We start from the raw sequence: 11,668 nt of genomic DNA, 5'->3' as shown, positions 1-11,668 counted from the left end.
GGCAGAATGGCGAAATGCTGGTTGTGGGTACAGGAATCAGAAGTGTGTTGCCATACCAGCTTCTTGAATTATTGATGTTGTTTTCTACACGTGTTGTTGAAATTGTTTTCAGTTTTCATGTCTTCCCCATCAACTTTGTTGCCTTTGACTTGTCCACACAAGCCATCCGCTGCTCTGTTGTCATGGCAACTAGAGGGATACTCTCATTCGGAATGATGACTTTTCTGCTCTCCATCTTTGTTTTTATGTTTTTCCGATGAATTAGTAAAATTAAAAATGAGGTTGATCTATAAATTCTAGTTTGTACTCTTTTCCTTATAAAGCGTGGGTGATAAACCGAGTTTCATAAGATGTGCACCTTTCCATGTGTAGGTGTAAGTGTCAAATTGGATTTTGCACTTATTGCTGCCAGTTTGACAGCATTTGTTGCTTGTGTGAACGTATGGAGAGCTGTTCCGATAAAAAGAGCCAAAGCTAAAAATACATTTTTGTGCCCAACATGACACCTATTATTGGTTTGTTTGTGAGTTTTGTGCAAGTTTTACTACAGATACCAGTCTATGAGAAATAGAGATGTTTTTAATACCATATGCATCAACCACATATAAACACTCTCTATGCGTCCCACGCTTTCGCACATACCTTATCGCTGTCTGAGGTTTGGTGAAGACGCTCTCTCATACATTTAATCTCTGGGGCAGTTAAACCCACACCAGCACGAGTAAAGTTCACACGCAACGAACAGAAAGAGAGAAAAACAAAAGTCAGAGAACAACGAAAAGTAAAAAAAAAAGGAAAGGGGAGGAAGATAGGTCACGACCACACATTAGCAGGCACGCCACTTGTCTATAGTGAGAAAAAGAGAAGTGAATTGGACTGCATTAGCAAGGCTGTGCTGTTTGATGTTCAAATGTCATGTGTGCATGCATGTGTGTTATGTCAGCCCACACCAGTGACACAGCCTGTAGTACAGTTAAAGGTCTGACAACTACTGATATACGTCAAAGGCATATGCCTTCGAAGGAAAATACACTGATCCTAACCGAAATATACTCCTGAAACTGCAGAATGAGCGGTTGGTAGCTAGAAATGCATCTTCACTGTGTGACATTATGTGGGAGAGTTCTGTTATTGCACATTCTGACCTTTTTTACCGTTTGTCTTCCTGTGTGGTAGATGAAAATAGTTCAGATTGTACATTGTGATATTGTGCATAAGTAAAACAGAGGCAAACGTTTGCATATTGCATGCATGTACAAAATGAAAAAGATTTTTTATTGAATGACAAAATTAATTATCATTATAGTATTAAGCTTCTACAGTATAATGCACTTCAATCATTATAATTCAGACCGATACAGAACTGTGAAATGTGTTGTTGTTGTTATCTTAAGAAATTATTTATTTATTTCACCCACGCTGTGTACAGAATATAACTGGAAGAGACAGTGAACTAATTTAAACAGCCTTCAACATCAGTTCCCACAGCTGGTCTCACCACACATAAGCTTTAATACATCAACACCTTTATTTGAATTTCCTCCTTTGTTTTTCTGTTTTTACTTCACACACACAAACAGCTCTAATGATCCCTCTTCCCTTTCTCTTTTTCTTCCTCTCGCACCAACACGTCCTCCACATCACCCTGACATTACTGTGTTTGTGCTTCTCTCCTTTTAACCCACAGATAATTTAAATACTGAGGAGGTGTTTCTACCTCAGAGTAAAAGGCAATGTGTTATCTGTGTGGGCAATGACACATGTTGAAACCGAGAAAAGCTTGTTATGAACACCATAATCTCTAAGATAAGTTTAAAGCATGTGTGCGTGTGGGTTTGTGCATCAAGAAGACTGCGAGTTGTTTAAAACAACAACTGTTTTGTGATATTCATGTAAAATATCCATTAAATCCTCATACATCCTGTAGATAATTAGTTTTATCCTTCTTTGGCGTTCCTTTTCTTTAAATGATTTCCTAATTATTGTGATGTTGAACCCCCCACTCTCCCCCTTTCTCTCTCTCGGTTTTGGTTTAGTGACGGTTAATGTAAAATTTGGAAGCAAATACTTTTGCAGCATTGCTTAAAAAACAGAACAGAAACTACTTTTCGGCAGATTTTTTTTATTTATTGTAACAGCCATGCATTTATTGTGCACTTCTAAGTGTTTTTATTATAGGCTGTAAATAACAAAGTAGATGGGCTGGAAGTTTTCCATGTATAGCAATCAGGATTTATAAACTGCTCCATTACCTCGATTTCCATTGGTTACTCTCATAACATTAGCAATTATTTTCACGCGAGCGGTGTTCATAAAAGCTATAATCTGGTGATTTACAGGCTCGTGGTGCAATGCTCTTGGTCCTAGTAGCAATTTTCCTTCCTTTTCTCTCTCTTTCTTTCTGTTTCTCTCTCCCTTTCTCTCGTTCTCAGATCTTTTTATCTCTCTTTGTATTTGTTTGTGTTGCCAGAGTCAGTAGTCACTATGGCTTTAGCTGATTCAATAAGAAATGCGTTTCGTGAAAAGGTGCTCTGTGTGCACTGATTATCGTCTAGTTGTCTGTGTAACTATTTAAAATGCTATAAATAGTGTTGTTAATGTAGTTCATTATCACTGCGGGATAGAGTGCCTGATATTAAAGGTGTAATTTGCAACATAAAATGGTGTATAAAGACCTTACATAATGAGCTGTATTGTTTTATTACCCGTTTTTATCTACATAAACTGTAGGTCCACTTACATGGAAGTCCCGCCTAGCCATAAACGGACATCAGTATGTTACCTCAGACGACTACCTCACTATGCGTTTCGAAATGAAGGGGTGAGCTGATCTGTGGGTTGCAATTCACAATCTCACCACTAGATGCTGCTAAAAACACCAGACCTTTAAGGCCAATATAGACTAATATGTAATAATTAATTTTCGAGAATATCAGGCGATGTTTGACACCCACTCAATGTGTCTTCGTTTTGTTTGGTTTGTTAAATGCATGACTTCATCCTGCATAATGTACACAACAATACAAAAAGACGTGTGTGCGTGAGCGCTTGCTCGTATACATAAGCTGCTGAGGAGTGCCATCACTTTCTTCTCATTGAGATGAATAGGTGAGGCTGCTGGAGTTGAAAGCTTTGACTGCAGTGTGTGACTGAGTTTGTGTGTGTGTATGTATTTGTTTGTTAGGAGGCTACGGGAGCTCGATTGCAGTGCTGCCCACTCAACCTTTACTCATCAACCCATTAAAGGCCCTGGGGAAGAACACTGTAAAAAGTGATTTTTTGACCTTGTAAATAATGGAAACATTATTTAAGTATGTTTTACAAGCAAATAGTAGTTTGTCTTTTTACTTAAAAATGGCATGTTTAATTCAGTACATTACTTGCAGTTTCTTTGTCATTTATTGTTCTAAAATACGTATGTAAATTTAAATACAATCTCCTAAGTAATATTTACTTATTGTTCGCCATCTAATCAAATCACACCAACAAATGAACAACTCAAGTAAAATATACTCAATAGTACAGCAAGATAATTGATGCGCATGCGTATTTGACTTCGAGTCTGAAGTGGCGCGGACAGAGGAAAGGAAGGGAGACTTCAGGACGGCTACTTTGAATTTTACCACGGTAAGTTAAGTTATTAATATGCTTATTAATTAATTGAGGTATATTTGCTAAAAGTGTAGAGTTATTAAGCTATCTGCAGTCCCAGTGGTTTGTGCCTATTGTTTCCTTTTATCGAGTTACAGATGCTAACAGTGTTCATGTTTATGTTTTTGGATAACAGATTTTTGGATAACGTTAAAACGTAATCTTAGTTTTGTTTTGTTAAACACATGGAGTTTGGGATTTGCATCCGTTATTAGCAAACGCGATCTCTGTAGAAAACAATTGTCTTAAGTTTTATATATAACGTTAACTTAATCCTGTCAGACGAATATTTTAAAAACATCCGCGCAAACCTTGCTCGAGGCTTTGCGTGTCGTGGTCAAGCATTCTGTCCCAGAAAAGTTCGAAGTGCCGAAATGTAATAATCACCCTGTTTTTCGCGTATTAATCACACATGATTAACGATAGGGTACTTTTTAAAATGCACGTGTACAAGGCAAATATTACTTTGAACTTCATTTATATTGTTTACCTATACTATTGGCTATGATAGGTAAGTTATATAGAAATCGATAAGGTGTTGCACACTTTTGCAATTACACAATGCTAAATGCTTGTTTAGATAAATGTTAATTACTTAACAATCAACCTTATTTAAGTTGTAAAGCCTGTATTTTATTTCATGATGTTCTTTTACTGACCAACATCCACTTTACACGTGGTTGATATCTACAAACAGTTGGAGATTCTAATTTGTTAAAAGATATATGGGTGTTACTCTTGAGTAAAAACGTTAGTGTAGTTTAAAATATTATCATAAATGATTCAAAATGAATGTCATGAATGACACCGGCAAATTATTAATGTTTAATTTACATAACTGCATAACCACAGTCAATGAATTGTTAAGGTAAGTTTAGTTGTAAGCATACCTCATGTCAGTAAGATCAGTAAATATATTTACAATTGTTAAAAAAAATATTTGCTGACGTGAACATTTCTTACATTCTTTTACAGATATTTCACCCACTATTCAAGCTAATGCAAGGTAAGTTGGCAATACTTTATTACAGCACACCTCACAGATATATAGCAATAAGTATGCATTCACAAGTGCATCGTTTGTTTACTGTAGGTGCCAAAGCATGAGGTGCTTATGTAAAAAATGCAACTTTCAGTCAAACCGAAGACTACTGTACAGCTATTAATACACTTAAGTGCATCCAACTCTAATCATCACTTGATTGTGTTACATTTTATTTTCTTTGTTTTAGATAAAAAATGATTTCAGAAGAATCACCACAATTTCCTTGGAGCGTACATTCTTGTAAAAGCTGGACTTCTATACCCCAAAACTCCTGGCTTTGTTTGAGATGAGGGGTGGGGTTGCTGGCATAAGAATTAAACATTTGCTGGATTCACTGAGCTAGGTAAAATGTAAATGTTTTTTTACAATTGGGAATTACTTGTGTGATGATATGCTGCTTCCTGACTCTGTAAATATGTTATATGTAGATGTATACACATTTAATGTTCACTGCATTTTCCTTCTGTTTTTAACAGCAAGAAGATAGCCTTGAAGATAGGTGAGACGTTGTGATTCGCTGCCTCCTATCTTTCCTGGGAGAATCAGCTAAGGAGCTCATTGAAGACCACCAGGTAGTACAGTTAAATTAAATTCAAATTTATTTGTATAGTACTTTTTACAGTGTACAATGTTACAAGGCAGCTTTACAAAAACACAATGTTGAATGATCAATAAATTGAAACAAATCAAAGAAAAAGAAATAATCAATTAATAGTCTAGGGCTGACTTTGTTTGAAGTCCTTGCATGGCCTGGTGTCATCTCTGCACAAGTCTTGGATCATCTAATGTCTTACTGGGAGGCGGGGTCCAGATATGGATATACAATAAGTGAAGCAGCTAGCAGTTAGCTGGCTACATACACAGCTACATCCATTTCTATTTTTCTTTTATTTTGGATGTAGACAGTAGTGGTTTGACTGATATACCCTATTTGTGTTACGTGTTCTTTTTATTCCTGAGCCATTAAACCGTCTACAAGGAAATCTTCCATAATTTTTCCTTTTGCTTAATTTTTCTGCATATTTGAACCCTGTCAAGCACTGACAATGATGCTAAAATCCATTTTTTCATACTGAGGAAAATTTTAAAGCTTATACACCATTGTTACTTATACCATGGTCTGTTTAAATACTCGATTCTGATTGGCTGGAAGGTGTGCATTAAAACCGTTTAACGCACAGGTAGTTCCAGTCAGTTTGATTAAAGTTAGAAATTAATCCACTACTATAAACATTGGTAACCATAGTAACACAGTTACACTTGCAGAGAGAGCGAGAGAGAGATTTCCAACTGTTTGATTTTTGTTTTCATTTAATTTAATCCATTTCAATAAATGTAATGTGTCCTTATATAGTAATCGTGGTTAGAGACGTCGGTTTTATTTCACACTTTACATAATTCATTTAAATAAATGATTAGATCAAATAAAGATTGCCTTGTCACTGTCAGTGTTGGCTGTCATTCATAAATTATTTAATGAATTTAAATAAATATGATAATTCATTTAAATAAATGCAATACAATGGCACTACTTTATTTAAAGCGGACGGAGTGCGAGCCTTAACTTAAGAAGATGACCGTCATTTTTTACCTGTCGGTTAAAATTACACTGTAAACATTAATTACAGCTTTAACTTGGCAAATAACCAAGGTATAAGCGGGATAATCCACGGCTAGCCATGCATTAAAGGGTTTTAATGCACTTCGCAGAGGCAACCACCCTCCGCTACGCGTCGGGTGGTTCTTCGCCTCTACGTCGTGCATTAAAACCCTTTAATGCATGGCTGGCCGTGGATTATCCCTTACTTAAAGAACACCATACATTTAAATGTCAGGTGTATGTTAACTTTTGGACAGGATTACCAGTGTAAATTGTTATGTTGTTTATATTTCTTTCATGTACACTAGTCAACATTTGAAGTGGATCAAAACCTTTTCTAAAAGTTTTCTTAAAACCAATATCCAATACCCGTTCTTGTTTTAGGACAAATTTGGTGAATGTTTTTGATCCACTTCAAATGTTGACTACTATATATATTGTCTTTAGAAACCATTGTGTAATGTTTCCCAAAAGACATAACAATTTACACCAATTATAATTTCCAGAGGTTTACACCCTCCTGACTATAAATGTATGTAGTTATCTTTATTAGCATCATGTTTCTTTCTACTGTAATAATTGCGTATGAGTCTCATTGTTGTGTTCAATGTAAAAGTATAACTTAACATCATACAGTTACTGCTGAATACTGTACAGTATTTTAACCACTTTGCAATGACTTGTGTATTTCACAGGATATCAGCAGAGACATGATTAAGGATACCTTATTCAGTCATGTCTTTAAAATCATCGTACTGAGCAGATCTGTGGAAGAAGATGCCGGTATGTCTGATGTCATCATTGTCATTGAGGGAACTGAGGTGCTGCTGGGATGTAAGAATCTCACAAATGCATGTCTTTCACTCACAGGCTGCATTTACTCCCTAAACTTAAGCTGTCCCCCAAAGCTGAGAAACACATTTGGAGTGTTTCATAAAATTTTTCTTGGGTTAGATGCTTTTTAAATTTTCTCCAAAGGTTAACTCTGCATAGAAAGCTTCTAATGTAATCTGCTAGTTGGGCACTCCTTACACTTATTGTACGTTTTTTTTTTTTTTTTTTGATTGTTTTGTTTTAAACAAGAAATGTTGTTCACAAAACAATTTCAACTACAGTACTATTTAACATAGCCATTCTTATGCATTTTAAGTAAGGGATAATGTAGAGGCAGCCGGTAGTTATTGGGAAATATGCCCCGACAGTGTGATCAGAACCCGACGCGAAGCGGAGGGTCTTGTATCACACTGAAGGGGCTTATTTCCCAATAACTACCGGCTGCCTCTACATTATCCCGCTTATTACACGGCTACTTGCCACATAAGAAAAAAAACGGGACATGAATATGAATTTGAAACATTTTATTGGCATATTTGTTTTAAATTAACATTTTTATCCTTCCGCGAAACTTTGCACAGATGCATAAAATGATCGTAATACCTTATTAAGATCCTCTGCTTCATACTTGTCTGTCTCCATTTTTTCTCTTTTAGCCAGTCTTTGAGAAGTTTTAATGCCCATTCTGTATTTTTTTGTGTGTTGGCTTCCTAGCTGCCATGCTCTATTTTGTCAAGTTCAGTCTCAGTAAGCTCTCTGTGTCTTGTCGTGGTTGTCGAGTGTTTGTCACAAGATGGCGCCAAACAGACAGTAATCTTTATTGATCTTGATTGGCGCGGAGCGATTTTACTCGTGAAAGTAGTCCGGCTATGCGTTATTATTTTGGAGCGGTTATTATTTGAAAAGAACGAACCTGCAAATGTCTCAACTGACCAATCAGAATCAAGCATTCCAGAGAGCCGTGTAATAAGTAATACTATTCTGCTGAAGAATAATTATTTTATTTGATGTCTTTTTTCACTTAATTTAATCTAATTGAAATTAAAATAAGCTAATGAAAGGCAGCTACTAGTTTGACTATTTGCACATTTGTTTTTGATATCTGCAACTGACATTGTTGTAATGTTTATGTTTAAATGTTTATGCATTTTAATGGACTGTGTGGTTTACTGTAGTAAATTCACTATTGTGAACCATAAAACTGATGGAGTTTTACTATTTGTTTTATTTCATGTTCCCATCTTTAAGGAATCTTATAGAAATAAAAGTATTCAAGTAAAATGTATGTCAGTGTTATTTTATTGAACACCATTTTAATAAACAACATCAAGTAATGTTAAAATATATTTAAAGTAAAGGTTACTCAAAATTTTAAATAAAATAACTAGGATCATTGTGTAAAAAAATTAATTTATAAGCATTACTTAAGTAAAATATATAAACAAACAGTCAATACAATTTACTGGAAAATTCCAAGTAAACTTTACTTGAGATTTTCTAATGAAAGCTACAGTTCCTTGTGTTTAGTTTTTACTTGGGAATGCTATTGAAATTACTCACATTTTCTAAGTGAAAAAACTTTCCTAACTTTTTTCAAGTAAATTCTACTCCAAATTTTTTTCAGTGAATGAGAGAGAGATGAAAGATGTGGTGTCCATTTCTAATATAAAAATGAAACCAATGTAGAAGGAGATAGATTAAAATGAGGTCATAAATCACATACGATGGAGACAAAGAGGTCATACTTTTGTATAAGTTTCATCTGTACCACACATTGAGGGTGTGATCGTATATAGCTTACATTGCTTTTGCTGCGTTGTCTTGTTCTAGGTTAATATATGACATTTATCGCCACCACAAACTAGAGCATCACTTGCCAAACAAACACACACACCACCACAATAAACTAGATTACTATTATAAGATAATAACCATAACTGGATTTAAAGGGACACTCCACTTTTTTTGAAAATAAGCTCATTTTTCAGTTCTAGGGTTAACATTTGATTATACCGTTTTGGAATCCATTCAGCTGATCTACGGGTCTGGCGGTACCACTTTTGGTATAGCTTAGCACAATCCATTGAATCTGATTAGACCATTAGCATCGCGCTAAAATTAACCAAAGAGTTTCGACATTTTTTCTATTTGAAACTCGACTCTTTGTAGTAACATCGTGTACTAAGGTCAACAAAAATTTAAAGTTGTTAGGCTAGGATATGGCTAGGAACTATACTCTCATTCTGGCGTAATAATCAAGGAGTTTGCTGCCGTAACATGGCTGCAGCAGGCGTAGTGATATTACGCACTTCCCGAAAATAGTCCCATTGGTTATTTTCAGTAGCAGGGGACTATTTTCATGTGCTGCGTAATATCATTGTGGAAAATGAGCATATTTTCAAAACAAATGAAGTGTCCCTTTAACATTTCTAAACAGGTGAGTGGTACTTTCACTTGTTAGGGTGTTATTAGGTACTGCTTTAAGTACCCCCCCCCCAATATTATAGTCTCCGGATATGACTAGGGTTTATATTTCCAAAAATAGAGTTTTTTGTCTTATATACTTTTGGGTCAGCCCCAGCCTGTCAAACACACAGACAGACTAGTGCAAGATTAAAGCAGTTTAGGGAACTGAGGTAATTTAAGGTCAGTACAGGCCTACACGGTGGATGAGGAGGTGCTGAAAAGCTCTGTAGTTTCATATGTGAGCATGAATTTAAGATAATGTGTGTTAAGAGAGTTGTTCCTCTCATTCTTCTCACTGAAGCCCAAGTGTTTCACTGTGAGACGCTGTGTGACGTCCCTACAGGCAGCAGTAATGGGACAGGCCAGATGTGTGCTCTTACTCTCACAAATTACTACAGTTGTTAAAAAGGAAGAGAAGCCCCTGGAAGTACTCAGACTTGTCACTGAGGGTTATTTGTTATTTGGGAACACAGGAGCCCAGCCATTTTCTTCCCGCCTGACAAACACACACACACACATAACCATGTGGCAAAAATATGTAGATACTTATAGTCTAGTGTGAGGAAAAAGACTGAAAGAGACTTTTCCCTTGGGCTACAGTGCTAATTGTTGTCAGCCAGAGGGTAAGATGGTTCAGCTTACAAGAGTTCGAGATTTTGTTAAGGTGAAACTGCAGGGCAAAGGTCAGCAGCGCAAAGGTCATAGATTTGATCCCAGGGACTAATAAATATACCTTAAACTATCAGTCACTATGGATAAAGGCATTGAAGTCAGTGCCTTTGTGTATGTTACAAACCTTCAAATCTTTAAATCATCAACCGTGCAAAAAAGAGCGAGATAGACACAACACCCAACCACACTGCTAGTACTGTAGTCAAGTAACCACTTCTTGTTTCTCTGTGTCTGTATTTGTCCCTCCCTCTTACTCTGGCTCTCTCACTAACTCTCTTGAGGTTTGGCAGCTGAGCCCCAGAGTTAAGTGGCTTTTCTAGTTTATCCTGAGAGGTCATGGCAGAAATGAAACCTCATCTCTGAGCCATGATCACAGTCCTTAAACACGACAAGCGCCTGGATCACAATTTAGCTGTCTGTCAGAAGCTGCAGTTTGGTGAACGGCCGATTCATGATATTCTTGTGTAAACAAACAAGGAAATCCTGTATGTGCGTGCATGCGTATGGGGCGCAGCTCGCATACACGGTGGCAGAAGAATTACCGGTGGTTTCCGTGGTGAGTGAATTACAGCGTGCTGTAGAGCTGCGGTTTCGTCTGCACTCACACACACATACGCACGGTATGAGAGCTTGACGCCGCCTGTGCAATGCACCATAGCTCCGTTCCTCTCTCATCAAGGGCTCTCGTTTCATAGGCCCTGTTGCACAATAGTGCTGTAGGCCTCGAACCCACACACACGCTTGGGTGGTCCATGAGTGCCAGGCCCGGGAGCTCAGCCTTGCCACAGGTGCTCGTGTGTTCTGTGTGTGTGGCTAATGAAGCTGGTGAAGATGGTAGATCATCGCTTAAGCGTCTTCATTGCAGCCCTGTAGATTTGTTCATGAAGATACTTCCCTGACGGAGGCTTAAATGTGTAAGTGTCTGATGCAGAAATATAAATCAGGCTTAAATCTTGCTTTGACATTGAAATGTAAGTATACTTCTGAAATGTAAGTATAATTTCTCGTATACTTAAACTTGTACACAAACTATAGCAGGATGTGTGTATGGTTTTGTGTGGGGGGTATAAAAATGTGTTACAGTCAATATTCTAACATATGTCTGGATCTCAGCTAGCTTAGCATACTAATAAGTGTGACATTAAAGGTGGGGTGCATGATCTCTGAAAGCCAATGTTGATATTTGAAATCACCTAAACAAACACGCCCCTACCCCAATAGAATCTGACATGCCCCTTACTGCTGATTGGCTACAAGTGTGTTTTGGTACTCGACCCGACTCCCTTTTCCAAAGTGTTATTCAAAAATCATGCACCCCGCCTTTAACTACACTGTCTTACCTTTCTTTCTTCATGGTTCTCTCTCGCTTACACTTTTTTCTGGTAGTAGTTTTATACACT

The 11,668-nt window shown here is 36.9% G+C and overlaps 1 long non-coding RNA gene across 1 annotated transcript; it reads left to right on the top strand.

Moving 5' to 3' along the window:
- Nucleotides 1-3,562: 3,562 nt before the first annotated feature.
- Nucleotides 3,563-7,318, top strand: LOC135749320 (uncharacterized). The gene is made up of 5 exons (XR_010532339.2): nucleotides 3,563-3,627; nucleotides 4,627-4,657; nucleotides 4,884-5,039; nucleotides 5,173-5,268; nucleotides 6,992-7,318. It is a non-coding gene; the product is annotated as an uncharacterized lncRNA (long non-coding RNA).
- The last annotated feature ends 4,350 nt before the right edge of the window (nucleotides 7,319-11,668 follow it).

The sequence above is a fragment of the Paramisgurnus dabryanus genome, chromosome 2 (assembly GCF_030506205.2).
Source record: "Paramisgurnus dabryanus chromosome 2, PD_genome_1.1, whole genome shotgun sequence".
NCBI classification, from domain to species: Eukaryota; Metazoa; Chordata; class Actinopteri; order Cypriniformes; family Cobitidae; genus Paramisgurnus; species Paramisgurnus dabryanus.
Note: the sequence above shows the minus strand (reverse complement) of the source record. Positions and strands in the feature narration are given on the sequence as shown.